The following is a 27,531-nucleotide window of genomic DNA, read 5'->3' as shown; positions in this document are numbered from 1 at the left end:
CTGAACAAATTCTGTTGTAAATCCGCCTGATAAAGAAGCATTGCATCCGTAGAGGCCTTTCATAGCCTGATTATAAGAACAACCTGGCAGAGTTACAGCCACCGGGCTCGGTGTCCTGAGCCTCCTCCCTGAGCCCACTTATTGAACCAGTGAAGTGGAAATACTCAGACAGAACAGAATGGTGGCTGAAGCTGTCCAGTGCTGACAGGCCTGACAGAACCGCTCTATCAGGAACAGTTTTAGTTCTCCCTTCCTGCTAACTTCATTCACAATAGGCGGCACACCCCGACATAACAGTAAACAAACTGTACCCAAGCAGGAATCTGTTGTCAGTGTGCCACTGGCTTATTTGTACACCGTTGTCCGTAATTCAATTTAAAAATATTAGTTGGTGATTTACTTTGAAGCCAGCCATCACTGTTCTTGGTTAAGATCGTTGGTGTCGAATTGCTAAAAGGAAACTGGGAATAGCAACAGAAACACACTGTCCATTAGTATTAGTAAGCAGTATACTGAGGGGAGAGGCTCAGCTGGGAAAGATGGAATTCCTTTTCGCATGATACCAAAACTCCAATCGGAAGCTATTGTTGCTCTGTTGCTGAGTGTGATCCCCCACATTGTGTTGAAATGTGGGTATCGGTTCTGAAAATAAAAATCATACGGGTTATAATAAGGCAGAGAAGGAGACAAAGTGCAGAAAAACTATTGGTGTTCAAGTGAAAGTATTCCTCACCTGGAATTTGGGGAAATGAAAGTATGAATAGGTACTAGAATTCTGACTGACAGGTGCGTGCTCTTGTGGCAACTGCGCAGATGTGTCATCTACATCAGGCGGCATTAAGGCCGCTGCAGTGTTCTTTACGGACGCTAGTTCCTAGAGCGCCTTCCTTCATCAGTGTCTGCGAAGATCAAATACAGCCCAGAAGTCAGAATGAACCTTTCTGAGATTCTTGCTGGTCTGGTTTCTCTCATACTCACTCTTTGGAGACTTAAGGGGAAGCAATTGTGTGAGCGCGCCAGTCCGTAGTAATAATGTTCATCTTCTCCCTAAATCTAGTTTCTGCACATCTGTTGCTGCGGCTCAGTTCATTTTCTGTCAAGCACAGAGCACTGCACAGGGCTCAGGTTGTGGCAACTTCCTTTATCCCATCCCTGGCCTTGCCTCATCCTAGAATAAGATGCCTCGCTGTGGTGAAAGTGTAGAGGTGGTGTGGGCAGGAGCAGATGCATGTGGCAGGGGAGTGAATAGGAGACCGGACCTCTGGCCTCCCTCAGGGACTTGCAATGCCACTGACTTGTGGCATGTCATCCTACAGAAGGGTAAATGGATCTAGGCACTTTTGGTTCGTTCAGGAGTCACGCAACAGTGAACGATGGTCTGACCACCTGACGACAAAGGAAGGTGTCACAGTACACAAAAAGGTCACAGTGGAGTTGTGTCACAGACGGGTAATTGAATTCTGACACTACTGGGCAATTTTGGGGCAAGATTGTTATCTTTTTTATTTCATCTTGCTTACCTATAAGATGTATACATATATACACAACACACACACGTACACACACGTTGTTAGAACCTAAAATGAACTATAAGCTGAGAAGCCAGCACAGTAGGTGCTCAGTAGGTACCTTTCACGTGAATCTAAGAAGAAATAGACTTTGTTCATCTTAGTAACATAAAACCTTCATGATGTGTCTTAGTGACACTAGGCTAACAAGAGTCTGTATAAGAACTTGGATAATCATTTAGCAAAAGGAAAAACAGCCTCTCTTTATTCGGACATTTCATTAAATAGCCATGTTATGTATTTTATAGTGTTTCACACCCCCATCAACAATAGAATCCATAAGGAGATTCGACATCCAGAAAAAGAGGCATTCGTTTTCTGAGAGAAGTAGTGGTATCTGTCTTATTCTGCCTTAAAAGCTTGTGGCTGGCAGGAGTCCCTTACTGGAATACATACTCAGAAGTGAAGAAGGAATGAGTGAGAACCACAGCCAAACGGTGACCACCCCATCCTTCAAACACACTGTTGGATTTCTCTTCATCATCCGATAACATCTATGGGCATCTCCAGGGATCCAGCCCTCACTCCTCCCTGACAGTGTCTTACACAGAAGCTGTAGAGAGCAAGGAGGCTAACCTATCTATCCTCTTTGAACTACCCTCAGCCAATCAGACCTCCATGCGATGACATATCCACTTCTCCCACTCTTCTCTTGAGGAACAGTTCACAGAACTGATCATTTCTGCATTGTTTTATTGCTTATTCCGCATTCCTTCGCAATGTTATCATTAATTTGTCTCTGCCCAATTTCCTAGACAGTAAGAAGGATTTAGCATACAGTTCCTTTTCCCTCCCCTGTCCTGCATTTTAGCCAAGCACTCTACCATTGAGCTGCATGCCTAAGCCTCTTTTTAATTTGTATTTTGAATTGGGGTCTGGATCTACATTGTTCAAGCTCCTTGAGCTCATGCTACATCCGTGAAAGGCCTTTATCTTGTGATCATCCTGCCTTGGCCTATGAGAAGCTGGGATAACAGGGTTATCCCACCAAGCCTGACTGTTATGACATCTTTGCAAAGCACGTGGGACATTACGTCTTCTGTATTTTAGAGATGGCACTGTCTTTGATTCAGTCCATTTTGAAACTTCACAAGAAAAACTGAAGCAGGTATTGTGAAATAATCACAGTGTGCTTCTACTTGTCTCAGAACATTTTCTTTTCCACTTGTATTGTCATTATACAATAGCATTTAATTTTTTTGAAAGCCATACTTAGGTTTTATAAAAAAATTTTTTAAAGCCATACTGACATGCCCTGTGTTTGCACACATACTTGGGATAAACATAAACCAAGCAGAAGTTTTCTTTGATTCTGCTATAAGACTCAGGCTCCCTTCAAACTGGGTAAGAATGGCAGTTAAATCTTGAAATATTTGAACTGAAAGAAAGCGTAATGTTGACCTTACAATCAACACATCTTACAAGTGAGAAATTAGGACTTTTGGATCTCTGTGGGCCCTACAGAAGAAAACAGAGGATGACGGGAAGATTTCATAGACTCTACACTTTAGTGCACCTCGGTCTCCAGCTCTGTGATGGTGCACGCAGTGAAGCTCCCACAGGCTGCCCATGCCTGTCACATTCCAGCCTCACAATCAGTGTCAGCAGAGCAGTGAACTTGGTCTTGAAGAGAGCATGTCTACTGTGTGGCTCAGCACACAGTCTGTCAGTTAGAGAGCTGAATGTTAAGCTTTTTTAGTACAGCCCTCTTTAGTTCATAGAGTTGACAGTGGCATTCAGTAGACACATTGTAAGAACTGTTTAACTACCCCTGCTTGAAGTTCAGATGTTATCATTTGTTTTCTCGTCTTGCTAAAAAAGTATTGAAAGATCTGGTCTTGCTTGGCTAACTTACTTTGGCATCTTGGCCTGCTAAGGTTTATTTACTTTGAATGGCCTAGAAGCATGCTGATAGGTAATTTTATTATTGTTTTTCTGTTAATTTAAATGGAAATTAAGTGTAGCTAGGGTAATGGCTTGTAAGCATATCTGATAAAAAAAATATGCTTCCACCTTTAAAATGGATATCACGTGTATGCCATGGGCAGTTTGGAGCTGTTTCTATAGAAACTATTTTACAGTCTTACCTTGCATTTTGGATACTTACCAAGAGAGACATGGATTGTTTCTTGCAGTCTGTTCAGTAGCAAGGCTGAGGGGATCAGCATTCCAGTGTGTTATGCAACGTTGCCACATTCACTGGCCAAGGCTAGGGTAATACATTAACTCTGTTTGGAAAATGCTTTGGGTCAAGTGCATGTTGGGGCATTTTCATGTTTCCATACCAGCCTTGAGAAGTGGAAAGTCCCATCCTACAGCAGGATGTCAAAAGCTCTTTAGAAGTCACCCAGCCTGCCTTTCACCCAGCCTGCCTTTCCTCAGAACAGCTGCTTTAGAATTTTTGAAAAGTCATCATAGTAGGCCTCCATAAAGGATTCTCTGTGGATTATGTTTCAGTTTCTGAGAGTTTCATGAATTTTTAAGCAATATTTGTCTTACTTTCTTGCTCTGTGAATAGCCGCTAACTCATAGTAAATGCAGCTGCAGATCAAGGGGAGGCCTTCGCTGAGTGTTTGAGTTGCTGCAGAGCAGAACAACCTGTTGTATGTTCTTCCTCTCAAAGTAGGATTCAGTGAAAACCATAGAGAATGTGCAAACACTGAAAATCAGACTTGGGGCCCTAGTTCACTACAGAGTCTCTATGGGGTAAACAAAACATCAATGCTTGCTTTTCTTGTATGCGTGAAATTTTTCATGGTCATTCCCAGGAACGTGGGTATACAGGGAAAAGCGTATCAATGGATTCAGAACAAGAGATTGGGCATTGAGAAAAATAGTCTAAGGGTGGTGCGTTTCTTGAAAAATAGCAAGACAACATCGTCAAGGCATCAACACAACATGTCTGTCTTGCTTAAGCCTCGCTTAGCTGAATCAATGAACCAAGCAGAAAGCTTTGGCAGCATTGGCCCTAAATATTATCCCAGAGTTGGCCTGGTGTTGCTTTTTTATATAGAAAATGAGCTCTTGTGATACAGAGCGGTTGACTGAGGGTTTGATATGTATGCATGAGGCTTTGGGTTTGATCTCCCACACCAGGGAGAAAGCAAAAAGAAGCCTGGCAGCTGTGTGTCCTTTGAGAAGACAGTTTTGTTGTAACTAGGCATATAGTGGTGTCTCTTTCTTTGGGGCTCTAAGTTAGAAAGTTACTCAGCAAGCCCTTTTTAGGGAGCACATCCTGGAATAAACGATTACTGCCATTAAAGTCCCATGGGAAGCAAACCTGGGGATGAGTCCATTGTGACCAGATCATGGGTTAAGATGAAGGAATTTTTTTTCTACGTTCTTCCTAATTTTCTTGAGAAAGGGAAGAGTCCTAGTTTGGTGGGGATGTGGATCTCATCAAGACCATGAGCTATGGATCTTAGCCTATGCACAGCCTACACTAACATGTAACCTATGGCTAGCTGACAAAGCCCTATGTGTCTTACTTTTCATGGGGGAGACTTAGGGTAGTAATCAAGCCTGGGTTTGTTATCGGGATAGGAGAAGACAGTAGGCTTAACGATCTTGAGATGGTTTGGGCTACACAGCAGTCTGGAAATGACTGTGGGTGTGATTAGAAGGGACAGAAGAAATCCAATGCCCCCACCCCATACTAATAAGCTGCAAAGACTGTGCCCCTGCTGAGAGAAGAGCTGCAGACAGACTCCTGTGAGCAGGGCCAGCTGGCTTAGCAGCAAAATCCCTCCAGGAGTGGATTTTTTTTTTTTTGCTTTGGCCCTCCCTTCTATGCAGATCTGCTTCAGGCTGAGAGGAAAACCTCTTTAACCCCCCTAGGTGGAGCCTTGGCTGAAACAATTTGTCCCTCACCACAGCTCAGGCTGTGACTAGGCAGATCCAGGTCTCCCGGGGGCAACTCAACTTAGAGGGCAAAGTATTTAACTCAGTAGGCAGGTCAAAGATGTGACAGAGTCACTATGTTTAGTCATTTATGGTTCTAATTGCTTGAGGTGGTTATGCAATCTGAAATGTCACTAACTGTGGGAGGCAGGGTGTGAGTCAGGGGAAAACTCTGGGTCTTCCTGCCCTTTCGTTTGGAAAGCCTCCTTGCTGGGTCTTTCCATTGTAGTGACTATGAAGCTGTTTTACCAAATGACCCAAAGGAGGTAATGACAAGCCTAGAGATCCAGGCATTAACACATCTATGTTACAATGTACATCATTCATCATTTCCTATATCTAGATACATATGTCCCCTCATTCTTAGGAGCCTGACTTTTGCACAGTAGTATTTTAAATAGATGTGGGAATAGGCAAGGCTCATCCAAAGCTTCGCCGGATACAGAAAATGAAGACGTGAGACTGTCTAGGAGTGTCAGGGACTTTTAGAAAGGAAGGCACTTGGTTTGCTTCTCAAAGAATGAATAGGAATGAAACCATACTTGGAGGGACATGGCAAGTGGTTCCATGGACGAACAGGCATTTTTAGTCAGAGAAAAGGACACAAAATGCATTTTGTATGATATACTCCTAGTTCATAAGGTTTTATGTGCGTGTCTTCAAAACTGTTCATAGGTGGCCCACGAAGTATCAAAGCCCCCATGTAGTCAGTTAGTTCTAGGGGGAAGTTCACAGAGGCAACAGGGGCAGTTGAAAAAGGGAAGATGATGGATCATCAGAGCGTCAATCTCCAGACCCACAGGATGACAGACAGAATCATTCTTCAGCGGAAGTGTGGATTGGGTTGTGGCTTCTCAGTAGGGGCAGGACTCCAGGAGTGAGGGATGACCCCCAGTAAAGCAGAGGAAAGAGTATTTCTGTGATGGCAGTTTCCATGCACATGGTGCAAAGAATAAGAGACCTGGTAAGGATGAAACATGTTATGTGAGTCCAAAAATGAACATAAGGCTATGGAGAAGAATGACAACTCAGGGTCCCATAGAGGATAGTCCCCAGGGCCCCTGATAACAGGAAGTGGACCATTGCTTCCTTGGGAAGATAGTTTGTTGGCATTTGACAAGATGTAAATGCTTGAAGGGAAAAGACATAGGAGGCTTGGGGATGTGAGTTGGATTCAAGGTATTTTTAAAGGTAGGTAAATGTCAAGATCTTATAATCATTTGACTCTAAAGGGCGAGTGGGAGGAATGGGTGATATCTAAGTCTCTGCCTTGGCCAACCAGATAGATGAAAGGTTCCCTTTATAAGGAACTGAGATGAATTAGCTACTCACTGAGCACATGATGAGCTCACTGCTAGATGGTAAATTTGGGGTGACATCCCACTGAAGGCTCCAGCAAGTAGTGAACACATGGGCAAGAAATGATGGAGAACAGTTCATATTTACTTGAGATCATAGAAGACCAAGGTCTTCTGATCCAAAAAATGTGCTCAGGGTATTACATTCTGCTAGATGCTATGGATTGATTCGCTCCAGGATGATTCAAAAGAATTCTCTGCAGCTTTCAGACAGTCCCCCTAACACACACGCACACACATACACACACATACACACACACACAAGGTATGATCAGGCTATCATTTCGCCCTACTGTACCTTAAAATTGCACCCTATTCCAAGAAGCTTGGGGAACCTGTGGAGAAAGTATTGGCAGAGGATGCAGAAGGGACCCTTAAGGCTTTATTGTTGTGTTTTCTTACAGTACTCAGGATGAAACCCAGAGCCCTGTGCTTACTAGGCAATCCTCTGCCACTGAGCCATGCTCGCATCCAAGGAGAATCCTTCCAAAAGCCTGTGAAGCAGAGATACCCACCACAACAGCTGAGGAAAAATAAAGGCAGCATGGAAGAGGAGAGCAAGAGGGGCAGAAGGGGATTTCTAGAGAAGTGGCAGGCCAGAACACTCAAAGGCAGCAGTCAATCCAAGCAGAACTAAACAGTCCGTGATTTTTTTTCCCCCAAGGGCTCTCTCAGTCAAGTATAAGATGTTTAGCAGCTGATAGAGTAGCTGTGCTGGGGCCAAGGTGAGCAGAGTGTGCCTCGCTTGAGGTGTCACTTACACAGAGGTACGACTGATCTGAGTGGGAGACCCTGTTCCCTACACTACTGGGTATGTTCCATATCCTAACTCAGGGCGTGCAAGGTTCACATGTTGACTTTGCCACAGAATTATTCAAACCACGGTAATGCTAGATACTCCCATTGCAAACAGCTAACTGCAGTTACAAACATGTTGACTAGACAGATCTCATGAGGGGAAGATAGTGTGTCTAACATTAGCTGGAGATAATGAATCTCTCAAAACCTTAGGCACTGATGGGCAGGCGTTATCTTTCTCTTTCTTGAGCCTGTCATGTATCTGGGCTTATTGTCAAGTGTTCTGAGATCTGCTGTGCCTCTGCACTTCACAATGGCCTTTCTCCTACACTCATCTGTTAAGTAACATTTCCCCACCACAGCGCTCGGACCATATGTTCTCTTTCTGCAGTGATTTTGACATTTTTATGGGGTAAATGGTATTTAGGGGTGAGTCTCCTCACTCTCAATTACTAATATAGACAAACTGGGTTTCAGCATGATATCAACTAGTCCCAGACAACAATTTACTAATTAAAAAGCTCTCACCTTCACCATCTTCTTAAGTTGAAATGTGCATTACTTTTCATACTTGATGGAGCACTGCCAACAAAACACTGTTGTCGATGTGCCAGGGCTGGTTGATATCCATAGGAGGCCAGCCCTGTTCTGAAGAGAGATGAAGGAGGAGGGTATGGGATGAGGGAGCAGTGGGGGAAGGGGACAAGGAGGAGAGGAGAAAGGGAAAACTGAGGTCAGAATATAAAAAGAAATAAATAATGAAAACATTTACAAAAAAACTATTGTCTACCATTTAAGCCTTCTGACAACCTGAGGATGTGTTCTTTAAACTCAAAAAAAAAATGTATTTACAGATCATAGCAAATAGACTCTACTTTCAACTTTATGTCATTGAGTAAGCATGCCACACTGTGGTAAACTGTTATGTAAATGGTTCCTTAGCTCAGGGTTACAGTAAGCATCTAGTGAAGAAGTAAATAACTGGAAAACAAATAATGCTAAACTTCTTTTTATTCCTGAGCCATCTATACCTCCTTCTCGATATGCATGAAGTTGTGTCTGCCGCCCCCCCCCCATCTCCCATGGAATTTAGTTGACTCACCCAGGAGCTACACTGTTAAAGAAAGCTGTTCTCCCTCTACCAGGAGCTAACAGTTGCCCTCAGCCCCTCAGCTCCTCAGCTCCTCAGCTCCTCAGCCCCTCAGCTCCTCAGCTCCTCAGCCCCTCAGCTCCTCAGCTCCTCAGCTAGGGTAGGACTTCGTGTCTAACTCTTCTCTCCATGTTGGGGTTTGGTCTAACCTGAGCTTGCCCTGGTCCTGTGCATGCTATCATGACTGCAGTGAGTTCAAACATGTAGATTCCTGCCTGTGCCTAGTGGACACTGCTTCCTTATAGTTATCCAACACTCATTTTTTTCCTCTCCCTCTTCCAAAATGGTCCTTGAGCCTTGGAGGAAGGGTTGTGATGTGTGTGCATGCGTGCATATGGGTGTGTATTATATATCCCCTATATATGCATACATATATAAATGTATGTATGTTGGTATAAATGTATGTAAATGTCTCCTATTTAGGCCTGAGCATTCTGTAGTCTTTCATTCTCTGTACTTCAGACAGTTGTGGATGGGGCTCTGTGTTAATTACTATCTACTACAAATAGAAACTTCTCTGATAAGGGTATTATATATATATATATGTATATATGATGTACATATATAAGGATATATATCTTCTGATGGTGATATATGTCCATATGTGTGTATACATATATATTTATGTATATATATATGTGTGTGTGTGTACATATATATTTATGTATATATGTGTGTGTGTATATATATATATGTAAATACTTCCACAGTAGTAGACTTCATATGACTTTCTAAAAGGTACTCCCTCCCGCCCTCACCCTAATTTACTCCTTCTTTTTCTATGATTCCCCTTATCCCTTTGTACCCACTCTATTCTCTATCTTTTCCCTTGACAGCAACCCGTTATGGCCCCTTACTAACTTCCTGGCTTATATGAACATTATAAATCAAACACACATATCTGAAGATTCAGAGATCATACCCCCAAAATGAGAGGAAACATGCAAAGTTTGCCTTTCTGGGTCTGGGTTCCCAAATAACTATTGGTTGATCTTTTTGTTTTTTATTTGTTTGTTTATTTTTGTTTTTGCTTTTCAAGACAGAGTTTCTGTTAAAGCTTTGGCTGTCCTGGGCTCGCTTTGTAGACCAGGCTGGCCTCAAACTCACAGAGATCCACCTGCCTCTGCCTCCCCAAGTGCTGGGATTAATGGTGTGAACATTAACCAGCCTGGGTGGTTGGTCATTCTTAATATCTAGGGCTGCCAGTGTTTCTGTAATTTCATCTTAATAATTGATTCTATAATTTAAGTTTTCTTAAAATAAGTACAAGCAAAAATATAATTTGAATAGCCTGATAAAGATATAAATAATAAGACACAAAATTCACCCAGTTACAGTGTCCAATTCCATGGCTTTTTTTTTTTATGTTTACAACATGTGGATCCATGACAGATTTTTATTTGTTTGGGGGTTTAAATCTTTTTCTATTAATTCATTGGGAATTTCATATAATATTATTTTGATCATATTTACCCTGACTCCTCCCCTTAACTCATCCCAGATCTGCCCAAATCTTCCTACACCCAAATTTGTGTTGTCTCTTTATAAAAAAAAAAAAATTAACAAGCCATGGCCTCCCAATTTATGCTCTTCATATACTTCTTGGTGTAGGATATCCATAGGAGCATGGCTAACCCACCAGGAGCCACACCCTTAGAACAAATTGGCTCTCCCTCACCAGAAGCCATAGCTTCTCAGTTAGGCTCATGGCCCCCTCCTCTCTCCACCTTAGGATGCTGACTGGCTTGGTCCTGTGCGGGTATTGTGCAGGCAACCACAGCTACATGAGCTCATGGCTACAGAGGTCCTGTTATGTCCTTCCCTTTTAATTTTAAACTTATAACAATACCAGTCAGATATTCAGACCTTTGTGTAAAATTTCAACAATGATGTGTGAGAGTAATAACATCTTCAAAATAATGAAAAGAACCTGGACAGCTCTAGTGAACTTACTGAAGGTGTGGCAGAAGGCTATGCCTTGACAAGTCTGGATATAGTCATCTGTGGACAGTGGTGGCCATTTGCACTTTTCTGAACTTTAAATGGACGCATACTTACCTGTATCTGTTTAGACATAGAGGGGGTGTTCTCTCCCAGAAATACAAAAATAGACAAATGACTCTGAATCTCCATAAAAAGAGTCCAGTTATTATTATTTCAGCCAAAGTCCAGTTCACACCATTTTCTTAATGGGCAAGTGACATTGAAACTTCAAATTTGTCTGGTGCTACAGTAGATGCATGTCTGTGTTCTGCACAGGCCATAACGTGCAGTTGCTGTCATTTATGCCAGGTCACCTCACCTGACTCACTGGTGTATTTTTCTGCCACCTTCCTAAAGGGATGGAAAATGCTATTTTTCTTTTTCTGCGTCCTTTGTTTTAAGCAGAATATTTTGTAAATGCTGCATCTCAGACTACCGAAGAGCCATGATGATAGACCCAGAAGGCTGACAGCTGAAGTACCATCTCACTTCTAATATAAACCCTTACATTTCACAGATCTCATAATATCTGAGCTGAGAATATTTGCTTCAGGCATCCACTTGGCATTTTCCAAAAAAAAAAAAATCCTTTAAAAACCACATGGACATTTCACTTTGCCAGAATATCTGTTTCTCGTATACTGCTTAAAAATATCAAACTTCAACAAAAATATCCCATCCTGAATCAGAAATAGAAATCCCGGCTTGTTTCAGGAGTCCGTTCCTTCTTCCTCCCGACCCACTCTGAGGCTAGCCACATACTTCTTTTGTACTTTGTACCAAGCACTTAGTTGATAAGGTAATTAAATGTCCTGCCTAGAAAATGCATTACAGTGGCATACAAAGCAGTAGTCTCTAAGGACGTGTGCTAAGGTTGTCCTGTTGACTCGAAATGCTCTGGATTGTAGTGAAAGACAGAGACACGCTGTGCCAAAGAAAGCTGTTCAGCGGGACACTGGAAATGTTAATACACACTGGTGGTGCTGCTGGTTTGAACTAAGAGGGGCACACTGGATTAGGAAGGTTTTTCATGGTACCTATTCTTAGGTTTATTTCTACATATATGTTTATTTGTGTATAATATTTATTTGTGCATGATGTTCATGTGTGTTAACATGTGTGATGGTTATCTGTGTGACCTTCCTGTAGTTCACAAAGTGCTCTCAGAATTTCTCCTCTCAGCTCTGTGTTAGGACAACTAGAGTCCTGGATTCATATATTGTATTTCCCTGGGCTTCATAGGAAATAGAGTCAAGCCAATAATAGGATTCGGGCCAATCATTTTTTGAGCCTTTATGTGTCTGTGAGAGATTTAAAGGAAACATAATACTCAGACACATCGACCTTTCACATCAGTTTTTTTTTAATTTTTAATTTTTTGAGGATTTTATACATGAGAACTGTATTTATATAATTTCTACCCACTCCTCCCTTCTAAATCCTCCCATATTCCCTGCTTTCTTTAAATTTATGACTTCTTTAATTTTATATATATATATAGTATATATAATTTAATATAACATAATTTAATGTGATATTGTATATATAATTATACATAAATAAATACAAATACACAATACAAATACACACTATCTACTGAGTCCATCCAGCGTTGCTCATGTACACATGTGTTTAGGGCTGACCACTTAGGATTAGGTAGCCTATCAAGGTTGGGACTATGTAACCTAGCAAGGAAGGTAGTCAGTCCACAGTCCTACCCTGCAAACTAGAACAATGACCAACCCAAAAGGATTCCCAGTGGTACAGTAATGTCACCTATAACTTGGGGGTAACCAACAGCTGTCTGATTGAACATCCATGCGGTTTTACTAAAGGCTATGAACAAGAAGCAAGTGCCTTTGCATCAGATCCAGTTTAAATACTAAAAGGCAAAGCCATTTTTTTACAAATTAAAAACAAGTGCCACACATAATTTTATTCAACAGCAGACCATGTATTTCATGGTGTTGCCGTAAGAGCATAGTGGAGGGCAGCTCAGGCTTCATGTGGGTCCTCTAGTCAGGGGAATGGGGTGACGCTGTCCCTGACTTGGACTCTGTTGTCTTCTTTTTGATCACTTCCCTCTGGGGGAACTGCCTTGCCAGGTCACAGGAGAAAAGAGCACACTCGGTCTCAGTGAGGCTTGATGAGCTGGAGTGGATTTTATGAGGAATAGGGGAGGGGGGAGGGGGAAGAGAGAGGGAGCGTGGGACTGGGAGGAGAGGAGGGAGCGGACTACGACTGTAAAGTGAATAAATAGTTTTTTTAAATGTAATGGAGCACGATAACCATCCTAACATCACAATGTACCACTCAACTCACATGCCAGGCAATACTAGAGTAAACACAGCCACCATGCGGTCAATCTATCCAAGTATGATACATAAATCTGTGGATAGTACATAATCTTTGGTGATGAAGAAGAAGAAGGAGAAGGAAAAGAGGAAGAAGAAGAAGAAGAAGAAGAAGAAGAAGAAGAAGAAGAAGAAGAAGGAGCAAATGATAATGATAATGAGGAAGAAGAGATAGGTGATGTTGGTGTCACTGGTTTATACGTTTACTCACAAAAAATTCCTATCAGATGGTCTGCTGTTATGCAGGCAAGCATAAGCCTCCTGAATCTCAACTTTACCATATCTTCGATCACAGCTTTTTTTCCTTGTGCTTGGTTTAATCTCAGGGTTTATTCCTTGTGGTCTGTAGCATGAAGCATAGATGTGAGGTAGGCTACACCACCAGATTCCTGTATGCACACATACATGACAGGATGAGTTACCAGCATGCTTCTTAAATTGTGTGTCTGTTGTAAATAGTACACTGCTGTTAGTGAGCGAGGAACTCTTGCCAGTTTCTCGGTTGTTTCTAGAGCAGTATACAGACAAATGACCCATGACTTTCCAGTGGTTCTTCAGTGTTAGGCAGGTGCTTTGTTGGCCTCAGTACCCCCAACAAAAGGATGAGCAACTACAGTGTCTAGTGCCATCACTGTCCCCTATTTCCAAGACAACTCATCATCCATCTTCTTTTTTTTTTAAGATTTTATTTATTTATTATTATGTATACAGAGCTCTGCTTGCATGTACCCCTACAGGCCAGAGGAGGACATCAGATCACATTATAGATGGTTGTAAGCCACCATGTGGTTGCTGGGAATTGAACTCATGACCTCTGGAAGAGCAGTCAGTGCTCTTAACCGCTGAGCCATCTCTCCAGCCCCAATCATCCATCTTCTTGACACATTAATCAGTGACCCAGGGGCACACACTGCCTCACATTTTGTCCAACATGGCAAATGAGTAGGTTTTTAACATGTGTGACTCTATCTTAAATGGATCCAAACCACCTCTAATGAAATAACACCTCCTGTGGAAAAAATTAAAATAAACATCTTAACTATTTTTTAAAAACACTTGTTTGGAGAACATTGGATATAGCCATCTGTTGCCACCTCGTTAACTCATCACATAGTAAACACAATGTGAGGGCATAAAGCTGTTTCCACTCATGGGAACTGCTAATCTTGGGGCATGGTGTGACAGAATGGCACTGCCCTCCAGTACTAAATTTCTTTTATGGTAGTCAGGCCATCCTGGGACATTTCATTTATTTGTGATTACCAAATAGCAAATTAAAATGTAACATTGTGTTGTTTTTTTAAAACTCCACCCTGGTGCTGTTGGAGCACATCTTTAATCCCAGCACTCGGGAGGCAGAGACAGGTGGATCTCTGCAAGATCGAAGGTAGCCTAGTCTACAAAGCAAGTCCAGGACAGCCAGAAATCTGTTACAGAGAGAGAGAGACAGAGACAGAGACAGAGACAGACAGAGACAGAAACAGAGAGACAGAGAGACATAGAGACAGAGACAGAGACAGAGAGAGAGACAAAGACAGAGACATAGAGACAGAGACAGAGACGGAGAGGGGGAGGGAAGGAAAGAGGGAGGGGGAGAGACAGAGAGAGACAGAGACAGAGAGACAGACAGAGAGAATCCACTATGGTGGAGAAAATATACAAATTGATGCAAGATACAAAATGGAGTGAAGTGAAATGCAGTTTGTATATATGAGCAACTAGGAGCAGACAGCTTTTCTTTTGCTCTCATGCTAGTAAGTTTTTCAGAAGCCTGATTTTTGAAATTTTCAGAATCCAAGATAATCATCTGCCAATAGTTTTGGCTGGAACACAGTTTATTAGCAAATCTGCCTACCTCCAGATTAGGTTGAAGACATTATTCACCCTTCTCAGAGTTTCCATGAACAAGAAACCTCTTATAGTTATTTTTTTTAAAAAAAAAAAAACATTTTAAAGTAACTAATTAAAAAGCACAAGTCTACAAGTTCCAGGCCAGCCTGCTCTATGAAGTGACTACAGTACAGGCAAGGCTACACAGCGAAACCCTGTGGTGAAGAAAAGCAAAACAAAACAAAACAAAACTCACAGGTCTGCTCCAGGTCCTTTGTACATATTATAGCTTCTGGTTTAGTGTTTTTATGAGATTCTCAAATAGGTGAACAAGTGGGCCTCTGTTTCTTGTGTCTTCTCTTGGGCCCTTTTCCTTCTGCTTGTTTGTTTTATTCAATTACAAAGTGTTCATTTTTGTCTTATCTTAGTATATTATTTTTATTATTTATAAGCTTGAAGTTTTTTATTTTTATGTATTTTATTAATTTATTCATATTACATCTCAATTGTTATCCTATCCCTTGTATCCTCCCATTCCTCCCTCCCTCCCATTTTCCCCTTACTTCTTCCCCTATGACTGTGACTGAGGGGGACCACCTCCCCTTGTACATGCTCATAGGGTATCAAATCTCTGCTGCTACCCTTCCTCTGAGTGCTACCAGGCTTCCTGGGATGTGGTCAAATATGGGCCACCAGAGTTCATGTGAAAGTCAGACCTCACTCTCCACTCAGCTGTGGAGAATGTCCTGTCCTTTGGCTAGATCTGCGTAGGGGTTCAAGGTTTACTCCATGTATTGTCCTCGGCTGGTGCCATAGTTTGAGCAGGACCCCTGGACTCAGATCTGCCCATCATGATGTTCTTCTTGTAGGTTTCTAGGACCCTCTGGATCCTTCTATTTCCCCATTCTCCCATGCTTCTCTCACCTAGAGTCCCAATAGGATGTCCTCCCCTCTGTCCCACTTTCCTGGTAAGTGAAGACTTTCATGGGACATGTCCCTTGGGCTAGTGTCCAGATATAAGTGAGTATATACCATTTGATTCTTTCTGCTTCTGGGTTAACTCACTCATTATGATCATTTCTAGTTCAATCCATTTGTCCACAAATTTCAAGAATTCCTTGTTTTTAAAAGCTGAGTAGTATTACAGAGTGTAACTGTACCACACTTTCTTTATCCATTCTTCTACTGAGGGGCACTTAGGCTGTTTCCATGTTCTGGCTAATATGAATAAGGCTGCAATTAACATGATTGAGCAAATGTTGTTGTTGTGTGCTGGAGCATCTTCTGGGTGTATTCCAAAGAGTGGAATAGCTGGGTCTTGAAGAAGCCCTATTCCTAGTTTTCTGATATAGTGCCAGATAGATTTCCAAAGTGGCTGTACTAGTTTGCATTCCCACCAGCAATGAAGGAGTGTTCCTCTCTCTCCACATCCTCACCAGCATGTGGTGTCGCTTGAGTTTTTGATCTTAGCCATTCTGATGGGTGTAAGATGGAATCTCAGAGTTGTTTTGATTTGCATTTCCCTGATGACTAAGGAGGTTGAGCATTTCTTTAAGTGTTTCTCAGCCATTCGATAGTCCTCTGTTGAGAATTCTCTGTTTAGTTCTGAGCCCCATTTCTCAACTGGGTTATTTGGTTTGGTGGTGTTTAATTTCTTGAGTTCTTTATGTATTTTGGATATTAGACCTTTGTCAGATGTAGGGTTGGTGAAGATCTTTTCCCAGTCTGTAGGCTGTCACTTTGTTCTCTTGACAGTGTCTCTTGCCTTACAGAAGCTTCTCAGCCTCATGAGGTCCCATTTATTAATTGTTGGCCTTAAGGTCTGGGCTGTTGGTGTTCTGTTCAGGAAGTTAGTTCCTGTGAACGTGTTCTAGGCTATTCTCCACTTTTTCTTCTAACTGACTTAGTGTCTCTGGTTTTATGTTGAGGTCTTTGATCCACTTGGATTTGAGTTTTGTGCATGGTGACAAATATGGATCCAATTGCTTTTTTTTTTTTTAACATGTAGACATCCAGTTAGACCAGCACCATTTTTGATGATGCTATCATTTTTCCATTGAATAGATTTGGCTTCTTTGTCAGAAATCAAGTGACCATATGTGTATGGATTCATATCTGGGTCTTCAATCCGATTCCACTGATCAACAAGCCTATTGCTGTGCCAGTAGTATATTATTTTTAAAAAGAAAGAAAATACAACAAAAATAAATGATTTGCCAGGATGGGTGAGATAGCCCACTAAAGTGATTAACGCACAAGCAGAGGCCATGAGGCCAGATCCCTCATACACAGAAAAGCTGGGCACAGTAGTGCACTTCTATAAACCCAGTGCCATAGGGGAAGACAGGCAGGTTTCAGGGGCTTCCTGGCAAACCTGTCTAGACAAAACAGCAAGCTTCCGGTTCAGTGAGCAGACCTTAAATAAACAGAGAGAGACAGAAAGACAAAGACAGAGAGAGAGACAGAGACAGACAGAAACAGACAGAGAGAGAGAGACAGAGAGAGAGAGAGAGAGACAGAGACAGAGACAGAGACAGAGACAGAGACAGAGACAGAGACAGAGACAGAGACAGAGACACAGAGACAGAGACAGAGACAGAGAGATGCACACACACCAGGAACACAAAAGAAATCACTGAACATTTATTTGCTGGGTGCTTAGTACTTCCGAGGCAGTATGTTTCAGAATAGAAAGACCATAGTGTCTGATGCAGTCACAACTATCCTCATAGTCCTTTATATTTTAGGTGTCACTTTAGTTTGAACACACGAGTGACATTTGAAAGAAAGTCAAATCTTTGGAGGATGCTTTTCTTTGAAATCTGAACAACATTTTAATCAAACAAGGTTGTTTCACATTTTAGTTGTCAACAGTATTTTTTAAAAAATTATACATATTCACATCAAACTAGGAAGTATTTCCTCTGTAGCCAAACTGTCTTTATTTTCTTTTTCCCTGTTTTTTTAGAGAGCTAACATAACCCCCATTATCATTTGCAAATTTAAAGCGTGAAATAGAAGAACAAGTCTCTTCTTGGTAACCTGCTATCCTTACTTGATACCCTATGAGCATATACAGGGGGAGGAAATCCCCCTCAGGAACAGTCATAGGGGAGGGGAATAGGGGGAAAATGGAAGGGAGGGAAGAATGGGAGGATACAAGGGATGTGATAACCATTGAGATGTAACAAGAATAAATTAATAAAAAAAATTTTTAATTAAATAAATAAATAAAAATAAGAAATAAATAAAGAAATAAAGAAATAGGAGAACAGCTTTTCTACCTTTCCTGTAAAGGATGATTCTGTAAAGTGGAGATCTGAGTAAACCAGGTGCTAAGTGATCCACAGGCTGCTGTCCTGACTGTGTTCACACCCTCAATATGCAAAGGTTCCACTTGTCAGTGGCCAATGGCATCAGGTGAAGATGAAATCAGGTCCCCGTGGATTCAGAAATGCCTTGTGCCACTTTCATGGTTCCATTCAACATTTGAAGTGTCATGTAGTTCTAGTTAAATACCACGTGATTATTAAACAACCATTTAAACAAAGTAGAGTCTTTGCTTCCGGTTTTGTTTGTATTCTTACGCCTCGTCCATGCTTATCTTCCCTAACTTAAAAACGTACGAAGCCTCAAATACTAGTTACATAACCAAATGGATATGTACTCTCCTCTCCCTGCTCAATCACAGCTTGAGGAAATAAGATGTTTGGTGAGAGAATAGTATTGAAGATGCTTAGATTGTTTTTTAAAAACCCAGGGAGAAAGGCTAGTTCTTGCTCTTACATGATACAGCTTGTTACAAAAATACCATCTTTAATGCACAGAAAATAAGAAGGCTTCCTCCACTTTCCCAGAAGGTCAAGATAATCATGGCCTCCTCGGTTCGACAGCAGCAGCTCTCATTGCTTATTAAACTGAAACTGTCATTTTCAAGGTTAGAAATCTTCAAGCTGACCCATAAAAATATACATGGCGTGCGCACACAGCCTTTTGTGTTTACAGTCCAGAGACACGGCGAAGAATTTGATGACAAATGTTTGCGCTTTATTTGGTATAATATTTTTGATGCATCTGAAGAATGCTAGTACAGTCATACTTGGGACCTATTAAGATTAGAGTTGTGGTTGTAGAGTTTGATCACCCTGAGCATGGATGTATGTGTGTGGGGGGGGGGGGTGTATAGGACGGATTCCTAACATTGAGTCATAGACTTATCCATTTCAAAATCAAAAGTAGGGCTTAGGCTGTTAGTTTGATGCTATAATTTGTTTATCACATGAGGCTCTGGTTGAAAAAAAAATGAATGCAGTATACACTATTAGATTGCTAGAATTTACTTCATGTTTTTTTAGCTGTAGGCATGTTTATCCTAAGAAGCATATTAAACAGGTCCATATGTAAAGCAGGTCATAACTTTCAGAGCCGTTGGACAGCCAGAAAATCAAAACAAATTGGAAATCAAATGCAAGCTGCAAAGTCAATTAAAATCAAGTTAATAAAACTAATTTAATGTAGCAAAACACGATGGTTAGCTGAAATTACCATTCAAACTGTAAATATGACATCCACTGTGATGGCTCTGGTGCTTCTTGCCCAACCATGCCAAAGATTTCAAATTGTAGATGAGAATTTTCCAAAGGAACAGAGAAAAGAATGCATTTATTCTTTTTTTTTTTTCATGATGCAAATACATCACTTACTTTTACAGGTTGTCTTTTAGTCCCTTTCAGTAATACTTGCGTGTATACCACATTCATGGAGGGCCAGCCAGTGCTCCTAACCACTGAGCCATCTCTTCAGTCCCTAAGAATTATCGTCATTTTTAATTAAATTTCTGTAAATACATAGAATGAGATTAGTTCCCACAGAGAATTGCGTAACATTACAAATGTGTGTAAGCCCTCTCCGGCCTCCATTTCTGGCAATCATGGATGCTAGGTCTGTAAATCAAAACATATTCTGATCCTAGACCTGGAAAGGCGTCTATATATCATAGGACAAAATTCTGAAAGGCCCTGCGGTCCTGCCGACCCATTTAAATGCACCCTTTGTCACTAACACCTTATTGTGCCTTTGTGAAAACAAGAAGTGGCCTTCCCTCCCAGCAGGCGTACCCCCAGCCATGGATCATAGCTCAGCCACGCTACCAAGTGGGACTTCAGCCCCTCGTGTCCCTCGGCTCAGTGCTCTAACGTTGTAAGAACATTCACAACTGTACATGACTGACACTGGGCATTAAAAACGTTAATGAAACAAATGTCCTGTTTCTCACTTCATCTAGAAATAAATCTTGATTCTCAAATGAGTTTATTAGTTAGGTTAAGCCTTTTTGTAATGTCATATTTACTTCATTTAATTAAAACAAGTGCACTGGGGGATGAGGGCGTGCCTCATAGTTTCCCTTGGGAAATTATTGCTGGTGAGTTCATCTTAAACAAAAGATACCTTCTACCCTACCCGTTCATCCCATCATCCTTACGTCCCTAATTTATTTTATTTAGTATAACTGATTAAACATCCAGACCAACATCAATTCCCCTGATCCTTTCTTGATCAGTTTGTATTTATTGCAAAGATTATCTTCGTCCATGGTAAGGACTAGAAAGAACTCTCTCACTGTCTGCTATGGCCATGTCTCTTAGCAACAGGAATTTATGTGTATATATGCATATATAAATACACACACACGCACACACACATTATAGCTCAGTTTTTAAGACAAAGATCTTTCTCTATATAGACAGCATCTCAAACAGGAATGCATCGTGCCGGATTATGCAATGCTGCCACCTTGAATAACACTCACTGAGCTTCAGTGCTATATGCAGGTCATTTCTCAATGTGCAAGTCCCTCATAAAGTCCACTTGTGTCCACCTCTTGCTGTACCCCAGTGGAAAGGGTAAGGGAGGGAGATTTATCAAGGACCTCTGACAGGGAATTCTGGGTAATGCTTTCAAGCTGAAGCCAGGATGCTTAGGACACATTATGGTCTTGGGAACCTGACCGTATTTTAGTGGGATTCATATTGTTTAAATATTTTAAACATTTGTCAGTTGTGTGGTGTAGTAAAAACTCAGTTAGAAAATAGAAAAGTTGAAGTGTGTAGGAGACAGAGAAGGCACATTCGATTTCATATGTGCATATGACCATGTTTGCTGAAGTGTTCTGCAGACCCCACTCCGTACACGAGTACTAGAGACGTGACATAGATCAGCACATACCTGCTGTCATGTGGTTGCAATCTTGGGCAGTAAATCCCCTCTCCTTTAAGCTTCATGCCTAGCAGAATTATGTAGAGGCAATTTGACTTGCTGGATAATGGCCATTTATCATTCAGTAAATCTTTTGCCAGCACCTGCAAAAGCAATCAAACCTTAGAAGCTGCCTTCTACCTGGAGCCCAAGTTGTGTGCATCCCTCAGACCTCTCTCTCTCTGGGTATGCTCATAAGGGGATGGCCTCTGTGCGAGCATATGAACAGCAGGATGCTTGAGCAGGTGTCTTGCTGAGCTGCTTTCCTGGCATTTGAGGACAGCATTGCATCCACCCAATGAGGTCAACTGAAAGACGCACATGAGGCACAGTTTTACAAATGGTCCCCAGACTTAGCAAATGCATGCTGTGTTCAAATATATCTCTGTAACTCTCGGGGAGGGGTGTGAAAACTGGCTCATGCTCTATCCGTATCACCCTCTATGGTCTGGCTTCTGTGTGTGTATGTATGTATGTATGTATGTATGTTTTTAATTATTTACTTTGTACATGTGGGCATATGTCACATGAGTACACGTTCACATGTATGTGAAAGACAGAGGTCAACATCAAGATATCTTTCTCTACCACCTCCTCCTTATTATTATTATTTTGTGAGGCCGAATACCTCACTGAACCCACAGGTTACTGACAGGCTAGACTGGCTGGCTGGCTAGCTCTGAGGATCCCTCTACCTATGTAGATTATTCCCAATGCCAGGGTTACCTGTGTGCACAGGCACACACAGGTGTTAACATGGGTGCCGAGGAGCTGAGCTGAGCTCCTCATGTGTACACAATGGGCATTTTACCAACTCAGCAAATGCCCAGGCCTGGCCCAGCTTCTTAAACTGTAGGTCGTGATCCCATAATTAAAAATTTCTGAATGAATACAAGCCACAAAAAAAAAAAATCAAAATTGAGCACTTAATGAGCCTGCATGTTTTGTAACACTGACCTATGTTGCCTTGCAGTTGCAACTTTGGTTCTGAACACATAACATGTGTGCTTTGACAGGCTAAGAAGCACTGATGAGGGTTGCTCGCAACATGTCAGTTCAGATTCAAAGCTGTTCACGTTTTCCTACCTCAAGTCCTCAGCACATAAGCTTCAAATTAGTTTATTTTGGGGGATGTAATGTGTTAGCATGTTTTATTTTTAACAATTCCATTTGAGTTGCTGCCTTGAGTATCATTTAAAAAGTTAAATGAATTTTTGCTTGGGATTGGCACAAATTTTTCAACAATCCCTGAGATGGCCCTAAACATACTCTTGACATTTTGTACTAGATGTTTATGTAACATGGCACTGTTGGTGGTGATTATTATAGTTATAATAATTATAAGTGATATAAGTGATGATTATAGAAACAAATACAATCAACTCTGAAAAGTCCCTGAAAATTACCAAGTCCCTCAGTACCAAGTGTTAGCTAGAATTTAATTATTTGCATAAAATAAGCTGGCACACCCATCCCATTAGCATGCAAAGTTACTTTCGTCATTGACAAATAGTAGAATTATGTGTATAGAAAAGAATTGCTTTGAAGCAAGTGTCTTCGTAATTTATTATCAATGAATGTTTGATTCCTGTGTGTATTTCATAAACCTACATGTGTCCAGGGTCATGTAAAACTTTCTTAGGTGAAAAGGGTTCACACATGGAAAGAGCTGAGCAGCCCTTCCTTGTATGATAAGTGGCTTTGGAGGAGACAAGAAATAAGAGGTAGATTGGAGACTGAGATGTCTGCTGCCCCCTCTCCCCTCCACTGCGGGAACTGCTGATGAAGAACCTCTTATGCTGGTTGTCATGACTGAAGAAGTGAGAGCATAAGCAGAGCCTGCCAATCCCTGTCACTCTCCCCTCAGGGACCAGAGAATTTGATGAGTGGAAATACACAAATCCAACTACCCTTGAGTTCTGTGGTGCTCGCTTTCAGGCCTGGAGTTACACTGCGGAGTTCTTTCCATCTGGATCTGAGTGACTCGGGCCTCGATGGGAGTCGCTCTCCCATGACGGCTTAAGGGTGGACTGTCCAGTCTACTTAGGCACCTGCTGTTCACGGGTCCCGAGCTTACTTCTGACTCCTGCAGAGGTCTCTCATTTTGATATGATTCGGAAATAGTTCAAATGCTTCCAGGGGTTCAAATGCTGGCATCTTGGTCTCCTCTGCGGTAGCTTTTGTTAGGAAGCTGTGAGAGATTGTGGAGCATGTGCAGTGGAGTTTGGTCAAGGAGCTTCTACTATTGGACCGAGATTAATGCTGGCCTCTTGGCTTCTTTGCTCATGGCTGGGTCCCTTTTCTTTTCTCTGCCATGCCATGTGCAGCTGCCTGATCTTAGACATCCAGGCTTTGAAACTGTGAGTTCAATAAATCTCTTTACTTTATAATGTACTCAACTTATAGTTTTTGATATAGAAACAGAAATGTATTCATGTACACCCACTATGGGACCTGGGATGACAAGCTGCTTTCAAATCAATGCCTTCTCCATTAAGGCTCTGTTTGCTGTCTACTGTCCATGAACGGTCAGAAAACACACTTGGGGCTGGAGAGATGGCTCAGTTGGTAAGAGTGCTTGCTCGGCAAGGATGAAGATCTGAGGTCTTCATCCGGTATCATGCCAAAAGCCAGGTGTGGCCATGTGTGCATCTGTAACCCTAGAGTTGTGGGGCACAGGGGCAGTAACATCACTGGGCCTTACTAGCTCTAGATTCAGTGAGCAAGATAGAGAAGAACACCCAGTGTCATCCACTGGCTTCCACTGGCGAGCACGAATGTGCATGTGCATACACACACACACACAGAGAGAGAGAGAGAGAGAGAGAGAGAGAGAGAGAGAGAGAGAGAGAGAGAGAGAGAGAGAAGAGAGAGAGAGAGAGAGAGAGAGAGAGAGAGAGAGAGAGAGAGAGAGAGACTTCTGTGTGCAAGCAACAGAGGCCAAACCTGGAAGTTTTAATCTTTGATGCTTATTTTAATGGAGTGTAGTTATTCACAGAAGTCTGAGATGAACCACCCTCCTTGTGTCGTCATGATGGGTGGCCTCCCTGGACTGTCCCTCTCACTGCCGTTTTTGCTGTAGCACAGTTCTGCTTTTTCCATATCTTTGCTTCTTTTTAGGCACAGTAGCAGTGGTAGAGATGTGTTCTTCCTTAATGACTGACTTTATTATTTCAATTTTTCTTTTAAAAATCCCCAGAGAAAGCATGCATTTGTCCTAAATCAACTTCGACTCTACTGGAACTTAGCTACTTTGTCAAATTATCTGCAACTGCTGAACATCCTGAAGGTTGGTAGTGAGGAGCACTTACTGGTCCATTCACTGGTTCTGGAAGCATAAAACATGACCCATCACATGGCCTCTTAGATAGGGAATGGCTAAAGCCGTTTCCTTCAGCAGGGCATGTGGTTAGGGCAAAGTCCTGAGATGCCACAGTGGATCTCTCTGACCTTTCTAGTGTGATAAGGAAATGCCATTCACAGGGACGAACTAGGCTCAGCTTGAGTTGCTAAGATGCCTTCTAACAGGTGCACATAGATTTGTACTAAAAAATATAACTAAGAAATTTTACAAAAATATTCAAAACTCTTAAGTGTCCTACCCATTTCTCTATATCTTGTATTTTTACCTCTGATGGGCTTTGACTATGGTAACACATGAAGTCCTTAACAGGAAAGTGGCAATAGCGAGGTCTAAGAACTAAAGGAGCTGTGCTCCCTCCTTAGGGGATGTCCTATGAGGCTGGGTAGTGGCCAGCTGTTGAATTAGGAGGGAGGGTTACTATTCTGCAGACAGGCAGAGACACAGAAAATAAAGCCTTTGGGTGGCATAGTGGTGACAGGAAATGAGAGGCTGTGTGGCCATCAAAAGCAAGAATTATTCAGTCCGCACAGTAATTATCTTACTGCTATTTTATGAATTACACAGCCAGCTGGAGACTCAGCTGGGAGACAGAGAAAGAAAAAGAGATAAATGTTTATATTCAACCTGTACCATTTCTGGGTTCAAGTGTTTACAGTGCTCAGCTGTGAGTCTTCCTTGTGAACCATGATCCCCAATGGTGATTGTCACATGACTTAGACGAGACAAATGAGGCACTTTCAGTTCATAAGAGTTGAGAATGTCTGAGCTTTATTTCATTTGGGGTGAATGAATGAGCAGACGAATGAACAAATGCATGCATCCTAGCTACCTGTTGCTTCCCTGGTTGAATAAGTATGGCCCCCATAGACACGTGTTTGAATGCTTGTCCCATAGAGAGTGGCACTATTAGGAGGTGTGGCCTTGTTGAAGTAGGTGTGGCTTTACTGGAGGAAGCATGTCAGTGTGGGGGCAGGCTTTGAGGCACCCTATGCTCAAGCTATGCCCAGTGTGGCACACAGTCCCCTTCTGCTGCCTACGAGTCAATATATAGACCTCTTAGCTCCTTCTCCAGCACCATGTCTGCCTGCATGCTGCCATGCCTCTCTCCATGACGGTAATGGACAGAACCTCTGGACCTATAAGCCAGCCCCAATAAAATTATTTCCTTTTTTTAGAGTTGCCACAGTCATGGTGTCTCTTCACAGCAATGAAACCCAAACAAATATACTGGTGTTTGCTTGTTTAATATCAAACTCTGCTTTAAGTCAAAAGTCACTGTGTTTGACTGTCACTTTCTAGAATCCACAGTCCAGAGAGGAAATGGGTGGTCAGCAAATTGCAAATTATTTTCTGTCATGGATTCCAGGAAGTAAACTTGGTACAGATCATGGTCTGTATGATATTAATCTATATAAATGTTTTACACTTAATAAAACTAATCTTTAGATTAGGCTTATTTTGAAAGTTAATTTTCTATCTAAAGACAGATTTCTTTATTCCCTTTTCTTGGTGATGGTTAAATGACAGAGAACGTGAATGGAAAAGAGTATATTCATGTAACAGTTAAATACATTTTAAAATTGTCCTTAAACTTATTTAATTACACTCCAAATTCCATGGATTTATTTTAAGTGGGATACCTATCAAAAGCTGCCAAAGGCTCATGCCCTGAGAAGGAAATCCAAGGCTGACTCCTAACTAGCAGTTCGCATCTCAAGGTGCTTTCACTCAAACCATGAAGGGAGACGTGAACAAAACTCATGGCAAAGACCAGAACAGTTCACATTTATCACACATTAGGTGCTCTAAATAAATCTCTAACTGTAACAGAAAAAAAACATGAAAACTTCTTCCTTTTCATCAAGAAAAAAATTGCTATCAAGCATAAGTGACCAGCCTGAGTGACTAGTCCAAATCCGGCTTATTTGAATTCAAATCTACATTTCCTACTATAGCATGTGAAATAGTAATGTATAAGTAATTACTGCTCAGATTTAGATAAAGGAGCAACAAAGGAGGTAATTAGTTTCATATTTGCTTAGTAGCCAATATAGGATGTATTATTAGGAAACATAACTGTACATGAAGAAGCACATAAATGATCATACCTACATAAATGTATAACTCATATTCTATATATATTGTATATACAGTGTTAATAGGTATACATGAAAATATATGTGCATGCATATGTGATATGTACATGTGAATAATAAACGCATGTAAATTGTATATGCAGATCTTTATATATATGCACTATATGCATCTATTAATATACATAACATAGTGAGAAAGAGAAAATATACAGCCCCTCTCGGAGTTTACAATCTGACAAGAAGCAGCCGTAAATGCGAAGTGCACAGCTCATGGGAGCTCAGGATGAGTAGGCGCCAAGCCTCACCCACCACAAGATCAGTCTTATCACTAGAAAAGATGGCAGTGCCACTCTTCACCATCGTTTCCAGTGAGGCAATAGGCAGGAGTGTGTGCAGGGGACACAAAGACAGGAAGGGCCTCTCCTCCCTACTCAGAAAGCAACCTGCTGACAGCAGGTCTTTCATGCCTGGATGTCTCAAGGCAGAAGCCCAGGCTTGACCTGTCTCCTGATCACTGAACAGAATAGAAATACATGAGACTTCATCCCTCATGTGTGACGTATCGAGCCAAGTCTCTGCCAGCACAAAACTAAAACGCATGTCTGAGAGAACAGATTCTCCAAGCAGGCTCGGCTCCCAGGTACCAGACTCCCTCTAGCACGTTGTGTTTAAAATAAACCTCGCTAAACTGATTCTGTTCATCCTTCTGAATTATGTTACATGCAACGTATAATGTATTGTGCCGTTTACATTATCTTCATTGTTCACTCATAAAGGCTTAATTTAGGCAAAAGAGATTAACGAGCATCTACTTTACGTAAGACGGCAGGATGCGCTCTCTGGACACCCATTCATTTGTCCCTAAACGATGATCT

The 27,531-nt window shown here is 41.6% G+C and overlaps 1 protein-coding gene across 5 annotated transcripts in view; it reads left to right on the top strand.

Annotated features, from left to right (window-relative positions):
• The window catches only part of PHACTR1 (phosphatase and actin regulator 1), a 461,758-nt gene that overhangs the window by 39,361 nt on the left and 394,866 nt on the right, over positions 1–27,531 (top strand). The window lies entirely within an intron of this gene.

The sequence above is a fragment of the Acomys minous genome (assembly GCF_964271855.1).
Source record: "Acomys minous genome assembly, chromosome: 9".
Taxonomy (NCBI): Eukaryota; Metazoa; Chordata; class Mammalia; order Rodentia; family Muridae; genus Acomys; species Acomys minous.
This window is presented reverse-complemented; position numbering and strand designations above follow the sequence as displayed.